The 24,829-nt window shown below is 34.5% G+C and overlaps 1 protein-coding gene across 4 annotated transcripts in view; it reads left to right on the forward strand.

Moving 5' to 3' along the window:
* The window catches only part of LOC138700155 (luciferin 4-monooxygenase-like), a 232,850-nt gene that overhangs the window by 113,422 nt on the left and 94,599 nt on the right, over window positions 1-24,829 (forward strand). Inside the window, exon 1 of one of the 4 annotated variants that reach the window (XM_069826541.1) lies at window positions 5,681-5,815. The exons of 2 other annotated variants lie outside the window; for them this stretch is intronic. The gene's annotated coding sequence lies outside the window, so the exon portion shown is untranslated. Of the gene's footprint in view, window positions 1-5,680; window positions 5,855-24,829 lie in introns of those variants that run through there. One more of the 4 variants, XM_069826542.1, reaches the window with a different exon arrangement.

A 24,829-nucleotide genomic window follows, 5' to 3' on the forward strand; every position in this document is an offset into this window, starting at 1 on the left:
CGGAAAAACCTCAACTAGGTAACTTGCCCCGAACGGGAATCAAACCTGGGCCACCTGGTTTCTCGGCCAGACGTGCTCACCGTTCCTCCACAGGTGTGGACCACTTGCTCTTAATTTAGAGATAAATTACACTACTTCCCTCTTCTTAGCCACATATAGTGCTCTCTTTCGGGCACCACCTCTCGTCTCTCTGGTTCCCTTACTGCTCTTAATAGATTTTGCTATTGTACATACCTTGATAATCACAATGTTGTAAAACAGCGGGAAACTCAATGATGGTGGGAAGATACAACACGCTGGCCAACGCTGTCCATTTCAGATTTTAACTAATGGAAGTTGCACATAATACGATTTGATCCGACACATCATGGAAGTTGTACATAATACGATTTGATCCAACACACAATTTTCATCATAGAAAAAAGGCGGGAAAGAATACAAATTGCTCCAATATGAGATCAGGGTCTTAAACAATACCGTCTCAGCTATGCGAAATCGCTTCAAACTAAATTTCGACCGAGGATGTATTTAATACGTTTTGAAACGACACTCCACATTTGATCAGAGAAGTAAAAAGTAACAGAGAATTCTCTTAAGAGTTTAATAGTAGGCGTTCATTTGTTGCGGAGAAACCGCTAAAAGGAGCTCAGCTACAGTGTTGAGTTTACTGTTACAGAATCATCATCATCATCATCATCATCATCATCATCATCATCATCATCATCATCATCATCATCATCATCATCATCATCATCATCATAATCATCATCATAATCATCATCATCATCATCATCATCATCATCATCATCATCAAGGTTTGGGCCATTTGGTCCGTTCCTTCTCAGAGAAATTGATCTTCCCATCTATTATAAGGTCTACCTATGGTCCGTCTTCCAACTGGGGTATAGTTCAAAAGTAATTTTGGGAACCTGTCTTCATGCATACGTTCAATATGTTCTTTCCAGTCTTCTTTACATTGTAATAATTTGTCATTGAGGTTAAAAATCTTAAGTTCAGCACGTATGTCTTCAGATCTTTTATGATCTAAGAGAGTAAACCCCGCAACCGATCTCAACAATCTCATCTCTACAGCCTCTATCTTCCTTCTGTCTGATTTATTCAAAGTCCAGTTCTCGCTGCCGTATGTGAGCATAAGGACTGAAATAACTTTATAAAACTTAAGTTGTGTGGACTTCAAAGTTTTACGTCCTAAGATCCTTCTTATAGTGCCATACATTCCTTGGAACTTATTCACTTTGTAAGTTATATCGTTTTTCTGGCAGTATGATACATTGCACCCTAGGTAATTGAAGGAGTTAACTTGTTCGATTATTTTACCTTCTATGACTATTTTAGCTCTTAAATGGTATTTACCTATGAAGGCCATAGTTTTGGTTTTGGCTGATGATATCTTTAAATTATATTCTTTTATTATATTTATAAGTTTATTTATTGCTAATTGCAAACCGTCTTCCGAATCATTAAAAATGACCAGATCAGCAGCAAACAAAATAGTATTTAAAATGCGATTATTAATAATAAAATTCTTAAAAGGTATACTTTGCCATTCACGAATGACTACGTCAATATAAATGTTAAAAAGTGTTGGAGATAAAGGGCAACCTTGTTTCACTCCCTGATATACATATATTTCATTTTCATTTTTACTAGTTTCCATACTTACGGATGTATTTACATATAAGCTCTGTACAACTTTAATTATATGATTTGGAAATCCTTATTTAACATTATGGTCCACAGCTTGTTCCATAATACTCTATCGAACACCTTTTCTAAATCGATAAAAATTAAAAACGTTGGAAGATTGAATTCTTTTCTTTTTTGTATCAATTGATTTAATACAAATACACAGTCGCTGCAAGAGTGTCCTATTCTGAATCCATGTTGTTCTTCTACAAGTAGGTTTTCGCTAATTTTCCGAATTCGCCGATTTACAATCTTCGTATATAATTTGTATGTATATGTTATGTTCTCCAACAAACATTGAAAATATCCAGTAATCTTTGTTTTACGATGTTTGGAGCATATTTTATTAATTCTATATTTACTCCATCTCCACCAGGGGCTTTCTTGTTTTTCATATATTCTAATATCGTGTCTACTTCGTCTATCGTAGTGAGGTCCACAGTTTCTATCTCTCCTGTATAAGGGTTTACTTCTATTTCTTCATCGTTTGTCCATAGTTCTTTATAATATTGCAACCATACATTCTCCTTTATGTTATTAATAATTGCGGAGTCTCTTTCCGATTTATTCAGATATTTCACAATTATTTTATACGCCGTTGATTGTTGCCCTTGCAAATCATATTCAATATTAGATATGTATTTATCCCAACTTTCCCTATTTAGCTTTCTTACTTCTTTCTTGGTAATAGCACATCTTCTTTTATATTCACTCTTATCTTCATCTGATTTGGTTTGGAGATATTTCAAATATGCTTCTTTTTTTCTTTAATGATCTGCTTTATATCATCATTCCATATTGCCAAGTTTTTCCTACGTCTTTGTTTACATCTTTTTCCTAGAGCCTCATTTGCTGCTTTTATAATAACTTGTTTTAATTATTGATCCCATTCTACATTTACGTCCACACGTACAGGTCGGTGATCTATGTATTGTTCTAAACGATTCGAGTACAATTTCCTTATACTCTCTTGTTGTAAAAGATGGACTTTGTAGCTATATTTTGGCTCTTTAGATATAGAGCTTTTCTTCTTCAGCCAGGTCCAGTCAGCCTTCATTATTATTACTGACAACCATAAAGTGATCTGAGTGTACATCACATCCTCTGTACACTCTGGTGTCCTTTACTAGTGAGCTGAGTTTCTTGTTTATCAGAACAAAGTCAATTATAGATTTTGTTAATCTTGCGCTCCAAGTATACTTATGGATGCTTTTATGTGGGAAAAAAGTGTTAGGTATCTTCAGATCATTAAAAACTGTGAAATTTATTAATGATTTTCCATTTTCATTTAGCACATTTTCTCCATGTGGGCCTAGAATTTTATTAATGGCTGATTCCCGACTCTAGCATTAAAATCGCCACATATTATTACATAATCCGTTTTGTTAATTGAATTTATGTGTGTCTGTAGTGTTTCATAAAATTCCGTACTTTCTTCTTTCCTCCCTTCTTCTGGCGCATATATTCCTACTAAAGTCATAAATTTCCTTTGGATTTTCATTCTTATATTTATTATTCTATCATTTATAAAATTGTAACTATGGATTCTATTTCTCCAACATTGTTTCAATAATACTGCTGCCCCTGATGCTCTTTTGTTCTGATCTACTACACTATAAAATAATATATATTTCGATAGATCCTTTGTACCCTTTAATTTTTTCTTAGTTTCTGTTATTACTGCCATGTCTATTGACATTTTTTATAGTTCTTGTTCTAGTTCCAATTCTTTGTGGGTCAGTCCTCTTACATTCCAAGTTGCGACATTTACTCTCTCCTTTATACCTAGTCGTATATCCCTTTTCCTAGCATTGGTTGTCATCGGTAAATCAGTCGGCAATTCCTTTGAGGTTCATCAGTATACTTCGCACGAAAACATGACGACCTTCCCTCATCCCCTTCACCAGTTAACTGTAGGTACGCGCAAGGGATAAACCCTTAGCCGAGTTGCCAATTCTTGAAGTCATTGTGATTTGCGAACGTTTTTCAAACTGCGATTTTCAGAAAGACAATATTATCTTTGTAAATATACCTTATTTTATAATTACTAAAACAAAATTGGTATAAAAATGAACAAACTTATTTTAAAAACACTTTATATTTATATTTTCACTAACATGTTTTGCCTAAATAAACAAAAAAATGCAGACTTCTATAATAAGTGTTAAATTCTCATGTTATTGAAGTTTCAGAATTTTATACTTAATTAAGAATGTTGCGCTGGTAAAATTTTCTGAAACTGTGATCATTGAATAGTTATAGAATTTATAGTACAAAAGAGTAAAGTTAGATTTTATCAGCTTCGCCTTGGGTGATAATTTCCACGAACGCATAAAATCTGTTTACTCTAGTGTGCTATACAATATTTTATTCATTACTGGCATGTAAATTTAATTTTAAATTGTAGGGCTTTTCTTTGTACTGTGTTGTTGGCGAAGAAGTTCATATATATTCATTTTACTATTGCTAATATGTTGGTTGTCATGTAGAGTGATTTAAAAATATTTAATTCACTGCTGTAAGTTAGAAAACTTTAAGCAGTGCTGTGAATAATGTCATTATTTAGGTTGGTAAGGACGGTGTTGCTGTTGGCGATATCTCTTTCGCGTACTGTTCACATACTGTTCGGCGAAGTAAATCACGTAGAAAATCGTCTATCTTACCGAATTCTGTTTTAATTTGTTTATTTTCTCTTTAGTTGGTGAACCGTAATTCTTAATTTCTAAGCCCATATATCCAACTCCGCCGGTTGCGTCCGATGTTAAGTGATTAAGATTTATACTTATTAAACTGCCTGAACTTTCGATTACTTTATGGATAGAATTTCTAACGTTAGACACAATTTTAACACTTTGTTTTCTTAGCTACGCTCCTCTGCAAATAAGATATTCTGTTTTCTTCGACGGTGTTATTTGTTGTTCTTGTCGTGATGGTCCTGGATCTTCAGGTGTATCAGGAGGCCTGGCTGCGGATCATCTGCTCCAACACTCATTAATCATGGCCGGAATAAATTAGACATATTGAAGCGCACAACGGTATAAAACAACACGTCGACAAAGACACTGAGAATGGGTGAAACCCAACAGGTAGAGGCAATGACTACTAGATTTGGCAATGCTGGGATCTATTGTATTTCTGCCACGCGGCTAGGAGTTGAGTAGAGGATGGGGGTTTATGAGAGATTACCAATTCCAAGAAGAGAGGCCGTCATGTTTCCGAGCCAAGTATAATAAGAATTTCCCCTATCCGCGTTACGGGCGCTGTGCAGGGTAAGGTTGGTGGTGGGCCTGCCATCTCACTGCTTCCAACCTCGCAGCACTGTGGACTAACCCCTACAGTGAGGGTTGCTTCTTACGCTCTCAGAACTTCGTCCTGTAGACCGTTGAAGTCTTCGCACGTTTCCCTGTGCAGGAGGACTCAATATACCCTGAGTCACTGGGTCTTCATTAGAACTTAGTCATCAACCTGTGATGTCCACCCCCGCGACTTGGACGCGCCTAGCGAAAATTATCCACGTGAGCATAGTTATGACACAACTGCCTGCCCTACGTTCTGTGGATCGGGTTAATAGTCTTGTATAAATCCAAGACTTAAGGCTACATAATATGTTGCATATATCTACTTCATAATTTAAACGGATAGGAAACTGCCTGCTACTGCTGTGGTCTATATTGTCTTCAAATTCCACCTTTCTCACATTTTATTATTAAATATGTTCTCTATTTGGCACTGTACGAGACACAAGGTCTTGTGCCATCGACTATTTCTCCCACTCGTTGCTACATCATTTGTACATAATAGCTTCATAAGTCTTACGATAACGTTTGAACAGTAAGCTTCAATCAAATATCAAATAGCCATACTGTATTTGAGTAATATATAGCCTAAGTTGCAAGTCTTTCTGCAAGTTACACAGTACAGTTATTTTATGACAGCTTTAAATGACTTAGCATTAATATAATTGCCGCTGTCATCCTGACGACGACTTATTGTTATTTCACGTTTGGTGTTATCTGTTCGTGTACCCTGTACCGTATCTACTATTATCTCTCTTACATACCACATTTTGCCGTGACTGCCTTGGCTATCCGGTGTGCAGTTAGTCAAGGTAAGAACGTTCTTCATAGTCTACAGGTCTACAGGATTTGTAAGTAGAATTAGAATTACGATACTATTAGTTCTAAGTCAAAGTATCCAATATACAGTCTATTGTTTCTCATGGAAGTCAATCAGGCATTGAAAGGCTTTTGATTTCACTGCATATAGTCGAAATATAGGTTACACCTCACATTCTCGTTCTTTGCTACTGATGATGATGATGATGATGATGATGATGATGATGATGATGATTATGATATAACTCTCTTAGGAACTACAAACAAAATGTGTAATGTAAATAAAATTGTAACACTGAACAATGAAGCTATCCGTGGCGTGTGCTTTCCAACCAAGCGGTCCGTGGTTCGATTTCCTGTCTGGACGGAGATTTATTTCCATTTTATGAAACTGGCTATTTGTACCTTGTCTTGTACTCATTATGAGGTCTCCACGGTAACCTGAAACGTGCTGACAGCTCAGTCATGGAGTCTAGCAATGTGAAAGTATAGGCTATCAAGTTGATCTAGACATTTATCCTCCCCTAAGCGCATTGGCGTGAAAATCGGCACAAAAGACCAATGTAAATTAAGAGAAAGAACATCTAATTTTGATGAGTTGTATGTATTATAAGTTCTTTTTATCTGATAGCGGGTACATGGCTTATGTCATTACCCAGTCGTCTCTATCAGTGAACGACGCGCCAAACCTTTTAGCCGCTGTAGCGAATTATGTAGCACCGAATGATGATTAATGGAGCAATGGTGGAATGTCAGTAGGAGAAACAGGAGTACCCCGCGAAAACCTACCACTAAGCACCGTCTCTGTTCACTACAAATTCCAATTGGATCCGCCGGTATTTAAAGTCGACGCACTACCGTTCGGCTAACTTTGCGCCGTGTGTATTAGAAGTTAAACAAATCAAAATCGAAAATCACAATAGGAATGTTTTTATTTGTATTGTTCATAAAATATTATATATTATATAGGCCTATTTAATAATTCCATCCATGAGGTAATGAAAACGAAAATTATACATGCTTTATGGATGAGATCTTTATTCTTTCTCCTGTATCACGTACCAAAACCATCTACTAACATGGGCGTGCTGCATTTTTCTGATAACGCCTTTCTAGCCGTGTTCATCACTTATTGCCCCGAGTATTTAAAGGGAGAAATTCATATGAAAATGAAGGAAATGCATTTTGAGAGACATGCTGCAAACAACTTTATCGCATGCCATCAACGTAATGGTCACTAATTCACGATAGTTCGGTGTCTTGTTTTTTCCAGGGAAACTCATGCGACTGATGGAAATGTTTCTAACGAAATATTCTCCTCGCATTACAAAAATGCTAATTGACCATCAGGACTCTTGTTTGGGGACCTACGAAAACTTCTCTGATTTTAGAGTCTCTTAGTCGAGCCATTCTTCGTATAACGTTTTTCATCAGTTCCAACTAATAATATGTAACACTGGTAGCATTACAGTATTTTTCTCTAATCTACCAGTGGTTTGTGAACAAAATTTATAGCACATGGTTTCAAGTTGTCAAAGTTGCCATTGCTTAGTTTCATAATTTCTGTTTTCTGGATAATACCCCACTCAAGCAAGAATTAGCAGTTGTTGTTTAGTCAACTATCTGAAGACAGGTTTGAAACTCATAAGTTACATCAATAAGTCATCGCTCATGAGGCAACTAAGCCAGGAGATAATGCGGTAGCCAGTTCCTTTCCCCCTCCATTGCACACATCGCTGACTAGTTAAAATATTACACTAATAAGATTTCAGATGTATATAAGCAATATTGTCAAGTGAGATGTACTGCCTGATGACAGATGTACATATCAGCCAGAACCTCAATCAGAGGTAGTATTTTGTATAATCCAGACGAAAGCAAGAGTTTGACAGCCATTACATTCATGTCTACACATAATGAGCACAACTCTTGTATTTGCCATAACTTTCACAGTTTCATAATGTAATTAGCCTATGTTTCTTTCATAGGAACTTCATTACCAATAGAATTACGGGTAATTCATTGTCATTGTATATAGGCCTGTAATAATACAGCTTTCAGAGTAATTTTTCAGGAATCTGTGAGAAAAGTCGTCCTCATTTGGAAAGTGCTGAATTCACAGAGCATCCAATAGGGTTGCTAACTGAAAGGTTTCCAGCCACACACTAACGTTAAAAAAATATTCGAATTACGATTTTATGATCGTGTAAGCGAACTTTCCAACCACGGGATAAGAGAGAAACAAAAATATAAAAAATTGATAACATTTGAAAGAGTTCCCTAGTTCTCAATAGGTCGCACCATTATTGGAGGGGTTAAAAAGTGTCAGGGAAAATGATTATGTAGATCAAGCATACATTATTCTCATAATTGACTATACCAGCGGTTTACAGCTAAACCTAATGTTGTTTTACAATCAGTAGAGTGGGATGAAAAATTAAAGTCTATAATGCCTGTATATTTATCTACGATTGGCAACAATGACTATTATCTTCGCCATCTATTCGTAGAAGTAATAGGCTAACTAAAGAATCCACACTTACATCAATCGATCACTATAGGTTAATAGGGTCAGATATCTTTGAACGTCAGTATATAGTATCCGGAAATTGCCTACAAAATACTACTGTATTAATAGCGTAGACAAAAGTCCGAATTTAAGTATCTGCCCGACGCAGAATGTTCAATTTCCGCACAGTTCTGAACATTTCGAAAATAAACTATATTTCTAATAAAATGATCCTGTTGTGAAAAAAAAAATTGTAGGCCTACTTAATTTTTAATAGATTACAATATGTCATATAACATATTAAAACATAAAAATATCGATAGGCATGGACCTATTTTTGAAGTTTTTCATATTATTCTTAATTATGATTTTCAGTTTGTTAAATCACATCATTGTTGAAAGCTAGTTAGAAGAAAAAGAGTGTATTACTTACTGTATGTTGTTGAAACTAGTTGGGCTTGTATTTTGTAAAGATGTACCGTGACCATGGTAAAACATGGCAGAAATATAATATTTAAAAAACGATGAGAATGAGCTTTTAATGATGAATGGTTGACAGATAGGGAATTCGTGGACTGTTTTTAAAATATGACAAAAGCGGGTTCTGTAAAATTTGTCTTGTGAGTTTTACTGCAAAATTTCATTCAGTGAAGACGATAAAGCGTCACAATAGTCCAGATTCTCAAGTTGCTAAATGCGGGGTGCACTAAGAAATTCTACATTTTTTAAATATTTTCTATCAATAGGAACCAGTCGGGAACAATAAGCTTTCTTGGATTAAGATTGGAATATGTAAGTCATGTTAGTTTTGACATTGAAGCCATGAATTTAAAAAAAAGCACAAGTCCACTTACCAAACATTTGAGATAAACAGTTTTTTGTACATTTTTAAACCTAATAAAGATATTACTTTGATTTTTTTTTCTGTGTATAGATATTATAATGACTTTGTGGCATACAAAGTATTACATCAAATCTATGAATAGGTTCGGTATAAAAAATATTAAAAATCGTGTTTTTTAGTATTTTTTTAGTATTTATTTATTTAACCTGGTAGAGATAAGGCCGTCTTTTTAACTATGAAATGTTAATTTTTGTTTAATTGCATAAAACATAAATGGCAACACTTCAATTTTTGTTAAATCATATTTACAAAGATTTGAGAAGATACATGACACTAAAAATGTTCACTGAGTCCCAGGCTTCACTTTCTGAGGCAGCATTATCATTGCCTGAGTTTTAATAATGAAGTAGATGCTCAAAGTATGGCCAATGCAGTGCATCAATGGAAGATATATACTTCAAAATGTATCTTGCTTTCGCAGGTTTAAAACTAGTAATTTTAATGTTGTAAGCTTTGTTCAAAACTTTCAAATTAGAAACACGATTTTGTTTGAATTGAAAAGTCTGTGTCACTAGTCTACTAGATGATGTGCAAATAGATCATTACTGCGGTACTGAATATTCTTGTATGATGTCACTTTCCATTTTTCTTCATATTTTTACAGGGGCACAGGTTCTTTCACTTTTTCGAAGAAGGTTTCGTAATCCATAATCATTGATTGATCGACATGAACAATGTTTACATCACTTGCACTCTTCTCCATTATATCCATCCATTGCTGAGGAGTGTATACAGTATCCTGATTCCTCTTCTTTAACTCTATTCGATCAAAATCCCTATCGCAGGGTAGTTGGAAGTGGTATTTTGTAGGATGAACATGTCTCAGTCCACACCTGTGGAGTAACGATTAGCGCGTCTGACCGTGAAACCAGGTGGCCTGGGTTCGAATCCCGGTCGAGGCAAGTTGAGGTTTTTTCCGGAGTTTTCCTTCAACGCAATATGAACAAATGCTGGGTAACTTTCGCTGCTGGACCCTGGACTCATTTCATCGGCATTATCACATTATCATTTCATTCAGACGCTAAATAACCTGAGACGTTGATACAGCGTCGTAAAATAACCCACTGAAAAAACATGTCCATGTATTGAAAACGTCCACTTTCCACTAAGTGATGTAGATGTTTGACAACAGTGTTGTTTCAGTTTTGATTCATGGCTTCAATTTATCTCCACGTAAAAGTTTGGCAAAGTCTTAACATTGCTTTAAGAATAGCAGCCTATGAAAGCATTTTTCAACATAAAATAATGTAAGTTACTGGTTAATCCGGCTGAGACAACGAGCTAGAAATATGATAAGAATACTTACTTCTAGCTCGTTGGACTGAGACTCCGAATAAAGTTGACAACTCTACCGTAGGACCATATAAAATACATAATCATAAAATACAAGGTCGTCTACCGTAAGACTATATAGAATACATAATCATAAAATACAAGGTCGTCTTGCATGGAAAATAATTTCTGTAACGAAAAGTAAGGCTAAACGGAAAATGTTCAAGCACTGAATTGTCCACATTAAGTCGCTGTCATAGCAATTCTGCTTTATTCTTAAGTCAAATCTCTCCTAAGATTGTTTAGCTCGCTTTGTGGGATCGTCGACATAAAGTCTGGATCTTGCGATGTTGATGATTCTTCCAACTTATTTAAACACAGCAGCGTTTTCGCTACTTTACTGTTATGAGTATTCTGAAACATAGTGAGTGTAACACTAAGTCGCGTATCTTACAAAACGCGTATTTGCTATAATCCCCAAGGTCCGGAGCCCCAAGGTCTTTCTGCATCAGCATCGTAACCTCGTAGACTTCAATCCAGTGTACAGTATTTGTTTCTAAAACATGCAGTCTGACGCAACTCAGAAAATTACGAAAATTGAGTAAAACTGTTTGCCCTATGTATCTTGCAAGGAAGAACCAACTAAGCAAAATTTAAGGGCTGAGAGCCATAGTGAGCCAAATCCATTTTCAGAGTTTTAAAGCTTATCTCATCTTTTGATTGCCTGCTGACTCACGTATTCAACTGGTAACGTCATTTGGTCCAAATCCCTTACTCTATGAAACAATTAAAGCAACAAAAATTCTCTCTCAAGCAAATACCAGTTCTTTTGAGAAGCAGAGTGGGCCATATCCAAACGTCCAATGAAAGCTACTGCTTCTTTCCACGTGAATTGATGTAGAACATGGCAGACGAAGTGGAAGAAAATAACTCGACTAAGGTGAAATCTAGGAAGCGTGCGGAACACTGTGATGAGTGGGAAAAGAATGTACGAAAAAGGAAAATAAATTGTGGCCTAGAGTAGCCTATGTGAATCCGAGTGGAAATCCTGTGTGTGCGAAAATGTACACTGACAAAGACCGCAAATGTGGATTATTTATTTATGTCGAACGTTTGGATAATGATAATGATTGAGCACATGTGCATGATACATTATCGTTTACATAATGTGCATATTTCTCATATTTTAAAGAATAGTTGCATTAAACAGAGAGCTAAAATATTTTATGCAGATATATTGTACAGTATTAAATATTAGGGGTCAATATTTTTATAATGGGTGAATGGTTCATATAATGAATATAAAGAGGCACAGAGGATCTGCTGATGTAGAAGGTAGTCATGAACAGCACTCACGCGTATATTATATCAAGATAAAGGTACGCACCATAACTTCAAAAATTATATTTTCAGTATATTCATAAACAAGGTACCTCTTTAAATAATTGTCTCCTTTAATATGAAAACCTTATTTCTGAGCTATTAAGATTTCATTAATCTAGCGGTGTACTGTACAATATTACCTAACTTCGTTAGAGTCTGTGTTACTTTATAATGAAATTAAAAAATAAATTATTTAATAAATTAATTTTTATTCAATTTAGAAAATTTTATTTCAAGAGAAGGCGAATTTTTGTACCAGGAAACAGGTTTAAATTGCTATCTCTATAAAAGTAGCCTATGTGTACTTATGGTAAACATTTATTTTTACGATGACACTAATATCCGAGTATGCCAAACGATGTTCTTCAATTTGCATAGAAAACGTTGAAGTGCATGACTGTAAACATGATGTTAGGCTATTTGTGGAGAGAAAACATTGCTCTGAAATGAATCTATTGTCATACCTTAAAACTGTAAATACTGGAGCAACCACTTAATAGTATATAGGCTATTCAAATAACGTGTGGAGGACAAAATAAAAACCAATACATAGCTTCATTTTGAGCCTCCACTGTCCATCATTCACAGTTTAAGAAATAGACCATACATTTCTAGAATTTGGGCATTCTTTCCTCCCTAATGACAGGGACTTCAGCACTATTGAGTCAGCTAAACGCAAAGCCAAAAATCTCTTTTCCGTAGACGGTTTTGTGTGTTTCATGCAACCCTGTAGGAGAAAAAAGGCTTTGTTGTAAAGAAAATGAAACAGTGAAACTTCCTTAATATGAAAGGTATTGCAAAATGCAATATTTTAGTGTGAAAAGACACTACAGATGGTAACAAGATCCAATGGATGAAAAATAAATGGTTCAGGTGCGAATCAGCTGAACCAATGAAAATTAAATTTTGTTATTCTCTAAATAAGCTAGAAGCAGTTTTTCCAAAATTTAGAAATGGAAAAGTAGGGAATGAGACAGCTTTTGGAGACGGCCCACTAGCACATTTTTGTTTAAACATGATAAATGTAGTGTCATAGTGGGTCAACTTCAAGACTTTGAAATAAGTATAAATTCATGATGTTATAATTAGGGAAAAAAATATATGTTTTTCCTTTTTATGTTTTATATATATAATTTCAGCAATAATCCTTGTCATCCGAGGCTTCTGTTCAGACTTGAAAGCAATGTAAAAATGACGCTCAATGGGTTGCTGGCCCAAAGAGGTGCAATTGGTGGGGTTCCCACCTATACAGCATTTCCTCTGCATATGACATTTCAGTTATACCGCTGATACTCGGTCCCCAGAGCCTCGTTCGTTCAAAACGGGTTGCACCACGTGAAGGTGAGGATGGGATTTGGGTAGGAGAGGTTGTAGATTGAATGCACATCACTACCTTTTAGCGAAGCGTGGACTGTGAAGAATAAAGATGTCAGTAGAATAACAGCAAGTGAGATGAGGTTTATGAGAGCAACAGCTGGATATACTCGATGGGATCATAAAAAAAATGAGGACCTAATGCAAGAACTACAAATAGAACCCATTATGCAGTTCATCAGCAAATATCAACTTCAGTGGAAGGGTCATCTCGAACGAATGAATCGATGCAGAATTCCAAAAGCACTGCTTCATTACCATCCATATGGCAAAAGATCTCTAGGCCGCCCAAAGAAGAGATGGACTGAAAATTCTAGTTTGAGACCGTAACAGGCCACTTGGCCTAATACTTGTTAGGAAGATGATGATGATGATGATGATTTCAGCAATACTAATACTAATACCTTTTTTATATATTACATTAATAATTACTTATTAATAGTCATTCAATTAATTATTTACCTCAATTTTTCTCAGTTTCATGAAAATGACACTTGGCCCACTATGGCTCTCAGCCCTTCAATTGAGGTCATTTTCATTTCAACGACTCAAATTTAATAAAAGATATCAGTACTCCCATCTCCGAAACATCTTGCTTTTGATCAGTACAATTATATTATTTATGTAGGATTATCTATAATTATCTTATCTTGGAAATAATAAAATTACCTTACCCCAAGAATATTGGAAATGCAAGGCATGATCTAGCTCAGTGATTCTCAACCGGGAACCACGACCTTCTGGGGGGTCAAATAACAGTTAATATGGTCACGATAATAATAATAATAATAATAATAATAATAATAATAATAATAATAATAATAATAATAATAATAATAGTAATAATATTTTTAAAGTCGTTGTATGAAAATTTAAACATTTGACTATTTTGTATTAAGGTTAAATGAAAACATAAATTAAAATACTTTGTTATTAAATTGATATTTTCTATGAAGATTACTCTCCATCTTTGCCTATCAAAGACAATTTCGTTAGAATAAAACGAAACAGGGAAGGAGAATATTAATTTGTCTGCTTTTAGTTTAACGTGATTAATTTAGAACAGCTGTCATGCGCCGTAGACACATATCATACATAATATATACACACCCGTTCTCTCTCTGAAGGTTCGGTTATCATCTATAGTCTGCATCAATTGAATGTTCACTTCAAGGTCAATGCATATTTGCCGCTTTGGTTCAGTCATAAGATGTTTATGGAAAGAGAATTTCCAGCGAACTTAATGCTCTGCGTGCTATACCCCTGAATGGAAACATTGACCTTTATATTTTTTACTGCACAAGTTATACTACACAAAATAGATTAATTCCCAGTACAATACATATAACCGTCCTTGAAGAAATATACCCATTATAAAAATATTGACAACTAATATTTAATATTGTATAATATATCTGCATAAAATAGTTTAGCTCTCTTTTTAATGCAACCATTCTTTAAAATATGAGAAATATGCATATTATGTAAACGTTGCCTCATAAATGTTTAGTATATGTGCTTCCACAAAATACAGGGCTACTACAAAAGAATCATTAGTTTTCAAAAAGCCAAATTTTCCAAAGTATTACTCGTAGGGCCTACATCAAAAGAACCGTACACGTAACACATTTATTCGCACACTCTACAAATGTTCTATGTGTGCCCCTCGGGTGACACGACATACGTCCAGGCGGTAGTCCATTTCGTTCCACACATTGTGTAGCGTTGTCCTGTCAATGGCCATTACTGCATTATTGATGCTCTCCCTCAGCTGTACCAGTGTTTGTGGCAGTGGAGGTACGTAGATGCGGTCCTTAATGTACCCTCAAAGGTAGAAGTCACATGGCGTTAGGTCTGGTGACTTGGGACTGATTCTCTGGCACGACCACAGCAGAGGAAAAAGGTTTTGAGATTTGGTACTTGGAATGTTACAAGTCTATATAGAACAGGAGGGGTAACATTAGTAGCAAAAGAACTAGCTAGATATAGAATAGACTTTGTGGGAGTACAGGAGGTTAGGTTAGATGGGAACGGCATGACACAAATAGGAGATTATTTGTTGTATTATGGGGAAGGAAACGATAATCACCAATTAGGAACAGGAAACTATATTCATAAAATAATAAAATCAGCGGTAAAAAAGGTAGAATTTATCAGTGATAGGTTATCGTATTTAGTACTTAAGGACAGATGGTGCGATATCGTAGTCATAAATGCTCATGCCCCTGCAGAAGAGAAAGCTGACCATATAAAGAATAGCTTCTATGAGGAATTGGAACACACTTTTGATCAGTTACCTAGATATTACATGAAAATTTTATTGGGAGATTTCAATGTTAAAGTAGGACGGAAGGATATTTTTAAAACGACTATTGGAGATGAGAGCCTACACATAACTAGTAATGACAATGAAGTTAGGTTAGTGAACTTTGCCACATCAAAAAATTTAATTGTTAAAAGTAAAACATTCCCCCATAAGGATATACTGTATATAAATATACTTGGACTTCTCCAGATGGATTGACACATAACCAGATAGATCACATCTTGATAGATAAAAGAAGACATACTAGTATAGTAGACATTCGAACCTTCAGGGGGGGGGGCAGACTGTAATTCTGACCATTATCTGGTAATTGGAAAACTAAGAGAAATACTATCAGTAGCCAAGCGAGTAGAGCAACAAGTTAATATTAGAAGATTCAATATTCTGAAATGAAAGGACGAATAAACTAAGCAACTTTATCAGGTCGAAATTTCAAATAGGTTTGCCGTATTAGCAAGTTCCGACGAAATTGAGGAAGAGTTAGATGTTAATAGCATGTGGGAAAATATCCGAGATACTATCAAAATTGCAGCTGAACAGAGCATAGGTTATTATGCAACTAAGAAAAAGAAACCATGGTTTGATGAAGATTGTTGCATGGTAGTAGAAAGAAGGAAAGAGGCAAAATTGAAATTCTTACAGGATCCAGTTGAGGTGAATAGAGATAATTATTTCAATAAAAGGCGGGAAGCAAATCGTACGCTTAGTAATAAAACGAGAGATTATTTGGAGGAAAAACTGAATGAGGTAGAAACAAATAGTAAAAATAAAAACATTAGAGATTTATATAAGGGCATAAAGGAATTCAAGAATGGATATCAGGCAAGGGTAAACGTGATCAAGGATGAGAATGGTGACTTGCTTGCAGACGCTCACTCAATCCAGCACAGATGGAAAAACTATTATGGACAACTACTAAATATATATAGGCCAAATAGAAATGATCGGGACGAAATTGAAATACAAACTGCTGAGCCATTTATACCCGAACCCACACTTTCTAAAGTCGAAATTGCGATAGAAAATCTGAAAAATTATAAGTCTCCAGGTATCGATCAAATTCAAGCAGAATTAATACAAGAGGGTGGAAGCGCATTATCTAACGAAATTTATAAGCTTGTACTTGCTATTTGGGAAAAGGAAATTGTACCAGAACAATGGAAGGAGTACATAATCGTGCCTATTTTTAAGAAGGGGGACAAGACTAACTGTAGTAACTATCGAGGAGTATCACTTTTCTTAACGTCGTACAAAATTTTGTCGAATATCCTTTTGAGAAGATTAACTCCATATGTAGATGAAATTATTGGGGATCATCAGTGTGGTTTTAGGCGTAATAGATTAACTATTTTGTATTCGACAGATAATGAAAAAAAAATGGGAGTATAAGGGTACAGTGCATCAGTTATTCTTAGATTTCAAAAAGGCATATGACTTGGTTAAGTGAGAAGTTTTATATGATATTCTTATTGAATTTGGTATTCCCAAGAAACTAGTTCGATTAATCAAAATGTGTCTCAGTGAAACGTATAGCAGAGTTCGTATAGGTCAGTTTCTGTCAGATGCGTTTCCAATTCACTGTGGGGTAAAGCAAGGAGATGCACTATCACCTTTACTTATTAACTTTGCTCTAGAGTATGCCATTAGGAAAGTCCAGGATAACAGAGAGGGTTTGGAATTGAACGGGTTACATCAGCTGCTTGTCTATGCGGATGACGTGAATAATTATGTTAGGAGAAAATCCACAAACGATTAGGGAATACACGAGAATTTTACTGGAAGGAAGTAAAGAGATAGGTTTGGAAGTAAATCCCGAAAATACAAAGTATATGATTATGTCTCGTGACCAGAATATTATACGAAATGGAAATATAAATATTTGAAAATTATCCTTCGAAGAGGTAGAAAAAGTCATATATCTTTGATCATCAGTAACAAATATAAGTGACACTCGGGAGGAAATTAAAAGTGGAATAAATATGAGAAATGCTTGTTATTATTCGGTTGAGAAGATTTTGTCACCTAGTCTGCTATGAAAAAATCTGAAAGTTAGGATTTATAAAACATATTACCGGTCGTTCTGTATGGTTGTGAAACTTGGACTCTCACTTTGAGAGAGGAACAGAGATTAAGAGTGTTTGACAATAAGATAATTAGGTAAATATTTGGGGCTAAGAGGGATAAAGTTACAGGAGAATGGAGAAAGTTACACAACACAGAATTGCACGCATTGTATTCTTCACCTGACATAATTATGAACGTTAAATCCAGACGTTTGAGATGGGCAGGGCATGTAGCACGTATGGGCGAATCCAGAAATACATATAGAGTGTTAGTTGTGGGGCCGGCGGGAAAAAGACCTTTAGGGAGACCGAGACGTAGATGGGAGGATAATATTATAATGGGTTTGAGGGAGGTGGGATATGATGATAGAGAATGGATTAATCTTGCCCAGGATAGGGACCAACGGCGGGCTTATGTGAGGGCGGCAATGAACCTCCGGGTTCCTTAATAGCCAGTAAGTAAGGTAGTAGTAAGTAAAATACAGTATGCCTAATGTTGAAATAGTTGGGCAATGAATATGTATATATATATATATATATATATATATATATATATATATATATATATATATATATATATATATACATACAAATCTTCATTTTCATCTTTTGGTAGAGCATGGAATTTCAGCCTGTAGCTTAAAGTACTCAAGTACAAATCAATTTTTCCACGATCTTTATGCTGCTGGTAACATGTTACCATTCTTTCTACTTGCCTTTGATCAATTTAGTACGATTTCTTTAAGGGATATTGAACTCTTCCGTTTCCTGCCAGAAGCTGTTCATTATTACATTCGTCTTTTCTTATAAAATTCTGAATACTTCCATATTGATGCATGATGAGATATAATTATTTTCTTGGAATTCGAGTGCCATCCTTCAACACTATTTACAGTTCTTTGGAGTCCATTTAATACAAAATGAAACACATTCCACAATGCTGGCAGATATAAACTCGTATAAATGATCAAAAATTTCTTCCAAATCGTCTGGATGTATGAAAGGCAGGGTAACGAGCTGTCTGACGTTATTTTTTACTGCAAGGTCATCTTCTTTCTCATAAGCCTCTTTCTAGCCGTTTGCGATGACACACTTCCAGATTGATTGAACAAAATGAAAAATACACCCTTGTACTGTGGTATTTGGAAATGCAGTTCTTATATATTTTATTTATTTATTCATTTATTATTGAACATAACAGGCAAAGCCCAATTACAATGTTCACGACTAACAAATTAATTTATAAAACATAAACAAGGAAAAGGCAACATACACTTATTAAAGACTGAAACAAAATAGAAATAAGAGAAAGAAAAAAAGAGAAATTGAAATAAGGTGTGAAAGTAGCTTCAAATTAACTAACAACAATATTCTGTAAAATAAGATAACAAATAATTCTGTATCTAGAGAAATTCATACTGAAAATATGAACATTAGGATAAGGATTTAATTTATTGTATAACTGTAGCATTTGGAAAACTGGGGAATTTTTGTGGGATTCAGTATTTGTCCGTGATATGTAAAATAAATTTCGAAATTTCGTTTTAAGCTTAGGTGCACATAATGTTATATAATAAAATAAACCAACACTGTCCAACTTATTGTTAATAATCTTATAAAGAAAGTTTAAAGATTGACAATTTCGTCGAATTTTCAAACTAGTAAAATGGAAATGTTGAAGTATTGTAGCATAACTCTCATAGGTAGGATAATCATTATAAAGTCTGTAATATAACCATTTTAGAAATTTATTTTGAATTTTTTCTAGTAACAGAATATATTTGTTAGTAACTGGGTTCCAGATAACAACAGCATACTCTAATTTAGGTCGAACAATGGAATTATACAAAATTGTTATAGTTTTGACTTTAAATTTATAAGAATTTCTCATAAAAAACGTAAACTTTTATAGGACAAATTTGTAATATAATTAATATGACTATGAAATGTAAAATTACTCCTAAATAATATACCTAAATCTTTATGTTCTTTTTCTGCTGGTAAAACTTTAACAACGGATATCAGCCATGGGTAAACGTGATCAAGGATGAGAATGGTGACTTGCTTGCAGACTCTCCATCAATCCTAAACAAATGGAGAAACTATTTTGCGCAACTACTAAATGTACATAGGCCAAATAGAAATGATCGGGACGAAATTGAAATACAAACTGCTGAGCCATTTATACCCGAACCCACGCTTTCAGAAGTCGAAATTGCGATAGAAAATCTGAAAAAGTACAAGTCTCCAGGTATCGATCAAATTCCAGCAGAATAAATACAAGAGGGTGGAAGTGCATTATATAGCGAAATTTATAAGCTTGTACTTGCTATTTGGGAAAAGGAAATTGTACCACAACAATGGAAGGAGTCCATAATTGTACCTATTTTTAAGAAGGGGGACAAAACCAACTGTGGTAACTTTCGAGGAATATCACTTTTGTTGACGTGGTACGAAGTTTTGTCCAATGTCCTTTTGAGAAGATTAACTCCGTACGTACATGAAATTATTGGAGATCATCAGTCTGGTTTTCGGCGTAATAGATCGACTATTGATCAGATTTTTTGTATTCGACGGATAATGGAGAAAAAATGGGAGTATAAGGGTACAGTACATCACCTATTCATAGACTTCAAAAAGGCATATGGCTCGGTTAAGAGGGAAGTATTATAGGGTATCCTTATTGAATTTGGTATTCCCAAGAAACTAGTTCGATTAATTAAAATGTGTCTCAGTGAAACATACAGCAGAGTCCGTATAGGTCAGTTTCTATCTGATGCTTTTCCAATTCACTGCGGGCTAAAGTAGGGAGATGCACTATCACCTTTACTTTTTAACTTCGCTTTAGAATATGCCATTAGGAAAGTTCAGGATAACAGGCAGGGTTTGGAATTGAACGGGTTACATCAGCTTCTTGTCTATGCGGAAGACGTGAATATGTTAGGAGAAAATACACAAACGATTAGGGAAAACACGGAAATTTTACTTGAAGCAAGTAAAGCGATCGGTTTGGAAGTAAATCCCGAAAATACAAAGTATATGATTATGTCTCGTGACCAGAATATTGTACGAAATGGAAATATAAAAATTGGAGATTTATCCTTCGAAGAGGTGGAAAAATTCAAATATCTTGGAGCAACAGTAACAAATATAAATGATACTCGGGAGGAAATTAAACGCAGAATAAATATGGGAAATGCGTGTTATTATTCGGTTGAGAAGCTCTTATCATCCAGTCCGCTGTCCAAAAATCTGAAAGTTAGAATTTATAAAACAGTTATATTACCGGTTGTTCTGTATGGTTGTGAAACTTGGACTCCCACTCTGAGAGAGGAACATAGGTTAAGGGTGTTTGAGAATAAGGTGCTTAGGAAAATATTTTGGGCTAAGCGGGGTGAAGTTACAGGAGAATGGAGAAAGTTACACAACGCAGAACTGCACGCATTGTATTCTTCACCTGACATAATTAGGAACATGAAATCCAGACGTTTGAGATGGGCAGGGCATGTAGCATGTATGGGCGAATCCAGAAATGCATATAGAGTGTTAGTTGGGAGACCGGAGGGAAAAAGACCTTTAGGGAGGACGAGACGTAGATGGGAGGATAATATTAAAATGGATTTGAGGGAGGTGGGATATGATGATAGAGACTGGATTAATCTTGCACGGGATAGGGACCGATGACGGGCTTATGTGAGGCCGGCTATGAACCTTCGGGTACCTTAAAAGCCATTTGTAAGTAAGTAAGAAATTAAAACTTTTGCCTCTATTTAATATGAAAATTGAATTGTATTTTTCAATCTAGAAAAGGTCATATATACACTTATTAATATTAAATAACAATTTATTATTAATACTCAAAATATGTAAGTTTGTAATATCTGTTTGAAGTAGCTTACAATCTGATATAGTTTTGATTTCTTTATACATTTTAATACATCCGCAAATAATAAAATTTTAGAATGTTGTACACAATTCACAATAACATTAACAAACAATGAAAACAATAATGGACCAAGATTGGAACCTTGAGGCACACCAGAACTTACCGTAAAAGGCTTAGAAGTATGTCCATGAAAGTTCACAACTTGTACTCTTCCTTTCAAGTAAGATTTAATTGAGAAAGAAAATCCAGATTGTTTCAATTCTAATAAAAGAATATCATGGTCAACCTTATTAAATGCTTTCTGAAAATCTTTATAAATAACATCAACTTGTAATTTATTATCTAGTTGTGTTCAAACAAATTAAGTGAAATGTAGTAAATTTGTAACAGTTGATCTTCCAATCATAAACCTATGTTGATCATATGAAATTGATTTTGCTACATAAGTATACATTTGTTTATATATTAATGATTGAAATATTTTAGCTGGTATGTAAAACTGCAATAGGTCTATAATTTTGAATTTCGTTAATTTTACCAGACTTGAATATTGGAGTAATTTTTGTACATTTCCACCCTTTAGGGAAACAGTTGTGTTTTATAATGAGATTGAATATATTAGTCAGTGGTGATACTAAATTATCTGCACAAGCTTTAAATACGTAAGGTGGTATACAGTCTGGTCCTGCAGATTTTTGGGACGTAATTTTCTTATAGCACATTTTACATCTTCATGTGTAAAATATATTATGTTTAAGAGATTACAATCATTGATTATATCAGTTGATACATCACACACAGGGTCCATATTATAAGTGGGTTCAGTTGAAGAATAAACAGATTGAAAGTAGTTGGCAAAACCTTCACATATGTCATTCAACAATGACAATTTTTTCCCATTATATTCCATGCAACGCAAATAATTTGTGTTTTTTCTTTTATTTTTAAGAAAATTCCAGAAACTATTACAATCAAATAAAATAGTACTGTCTATTTTATTGACATATTGATCATAAGCTTTTTTCATTTCATTTTTCGTGAGACTCCGATAAAATTGATACATCAGTAAATCATATTCTGAAATATATTTTTTCTTTCTAAACTTTTCTTTGAGTTTTAAGTTTTTTATTACATTATTATTAAACGATAAAGGATACTTATTTTTGTATGGTTTAGTTCTGGGAACACACTTATCTATAATAAAATACATTTTAGTATAGAATATATGAACAGCAAGATCAACATCCTCACAAAGATAAATACTTGTGCAGTCACATTGTTGTGTAAGTCGATATAATTTCTCAAAGTCAGCTTAATGGAAATTATATTGTCCAGATTGACTAACTGACAGAGTTACTAATTTAACTAATTTAAATGTTACAGACAATGCAGGATGGTTAATATCTATCTGTACTAAAGACGGAATATCTTCTTCAACCTCTAAATATTCTATATTGCTTATTATGAGATCAAGAGTTCTATTGTTTATATTAGATATTTTATTACGCAATTTTAAATTGAATAACTTCATAAATCCCATTAACTCTCTTGCTTTAAGCGATCCTTTCGACAGATCATACGTATCATTAATAATTTCAAGTATATTAAAGTCTCCCAAAATCAAAATTTTACTGTCAAAAAAAATGTTATAATTTCTATAAGCGATTTCAAAAAAGTTATTGTAAATTTCAGTTGTTGAATTGGGTGGGAAATATACTAAACAACTTGAATATTTTGAATGATTATAAAATAATTTAACCCAAAACATTCCAAAGTATTTTCTGTTTCGAAAATACGTTCAACTTCGAATGAGGATTTCATAGCTAATAGTACTCCCCCTACATGTTTTTTTTTTTTTTGAAGTATTAGGAGATCTGTCATTCCTAAAAACAATATACCTGTCATCTATTACTTCAGAATTATAAAATGAATTATTTAACCAAGTTCCAGTTAATGCTATTACAGTAAAATTATTACAAAGCACATTACTAAAAAAATCATTACTTTTCGTCTTAAGAACTCTAACATTCTGAAATAAATAGTAAAATTAGTTACTGCACTCAATGAGATTCAATAAATTTAGTAATATCGATTTCATTCCTAATTTGGAAAACAGGAGATTGATCATGAAGACGGAGAAATATATTTCCGTTTCTTGTCCATATCATGAAGACGGAGAAATATATTTCCGTTTCTTGTCCATACATACTTGGCGTTTTTAAGTCTTCTTGCTTCACGAGCCTTGGCTAAGAGTTTCCTCCTGTCACTGCAGACATTCATTGATGTAGACTGGATTATTGAAGTTGTAGCCTAAATCAAGAGTGTTGAGGTTACGCTTCACTCTTCGTTGCTTCAGAATATCTTCTTCAAACCGCCGATGAGTGAATTTAACTATAATAGCAAGGACTAGAGTGTCAGACCTGGATTTCAGACGGTGACAAGCATCAATAAAATCATCTTTAATTTCAAGACCAAGAATTCTTCCTATATCTTGCACAACAGTAGTAGGATTTTCTGCAGGTTTCACAGGCACTCAGTGTATTTCAACTATGTTCATTCTTGAATACTGCTCAAGATCAATGAGTTTCATTCTCAATTCAGTATTTTCTTCACGTAAATTATTGTTTGCAATTTTTAATTGTTCGACTTCCTGCATACATGCATCAATAATATCGGCATGCTTTTGTAGTAAATCAATATTTGCATCAAGGTTTTTATGTTTATGGCATTCATTGTGGCCAGTTCAAAATCTGTGAAGGTAATTTCTGATGCTAAATCGATGTTTAATGCCAGACAAATATTTTTTATTTGAAGCAATACAATTTCATGCATGTGCTCAGTTTTTGTCCGGCAGAGGCAGTATACAAGAGGATATACTTGATCAACAATGATTTCATGGAAAGTGTACAGTTGGAAGAATATGCTCGGTACCGTCTTAAACTTCCCATCACCAAATATAATTCGACTAAGAATTAAAAGTCTTAAGGCTTCATTTGTGGCGAATATTAGTATTCGGTCTGGATCTCCAATACTTGAGTCATATCTAAGAAATAGCTCTCCATTTAGAGTTAAATAAATGGATGTATTAGGGTAAATTAGGGTCTGTTGGACAGTCGGGCATGTTGGACACTTTGTACTTTAACGTGTTACCTCGCCACTTGTGGGCACCAAATTCTGCTAGAAGTCAATGACGGAAGTAGCCCCTCTCGTGGCTACTTCCTTCATTGACTTCTAGCAGAATGTGATGCCCACAAGTGACGAGGTAACACGTTAAAGTACAAAGTGTCCAA

This window comes from Periplaneta americana, chromosome 5 (assembly GCF_040183065.1).
Source record: "Periplaneta americana isolate PAMFEO1 chromosome 5, P.americana_PAMFEO1_priV1, whole genome shotgun sequence".
NCBI lineage: Eukaryota > Metazoa > Arthropoda > Insecta > Blattodea > Blattidae > Periplaneta > Periplaneta americana.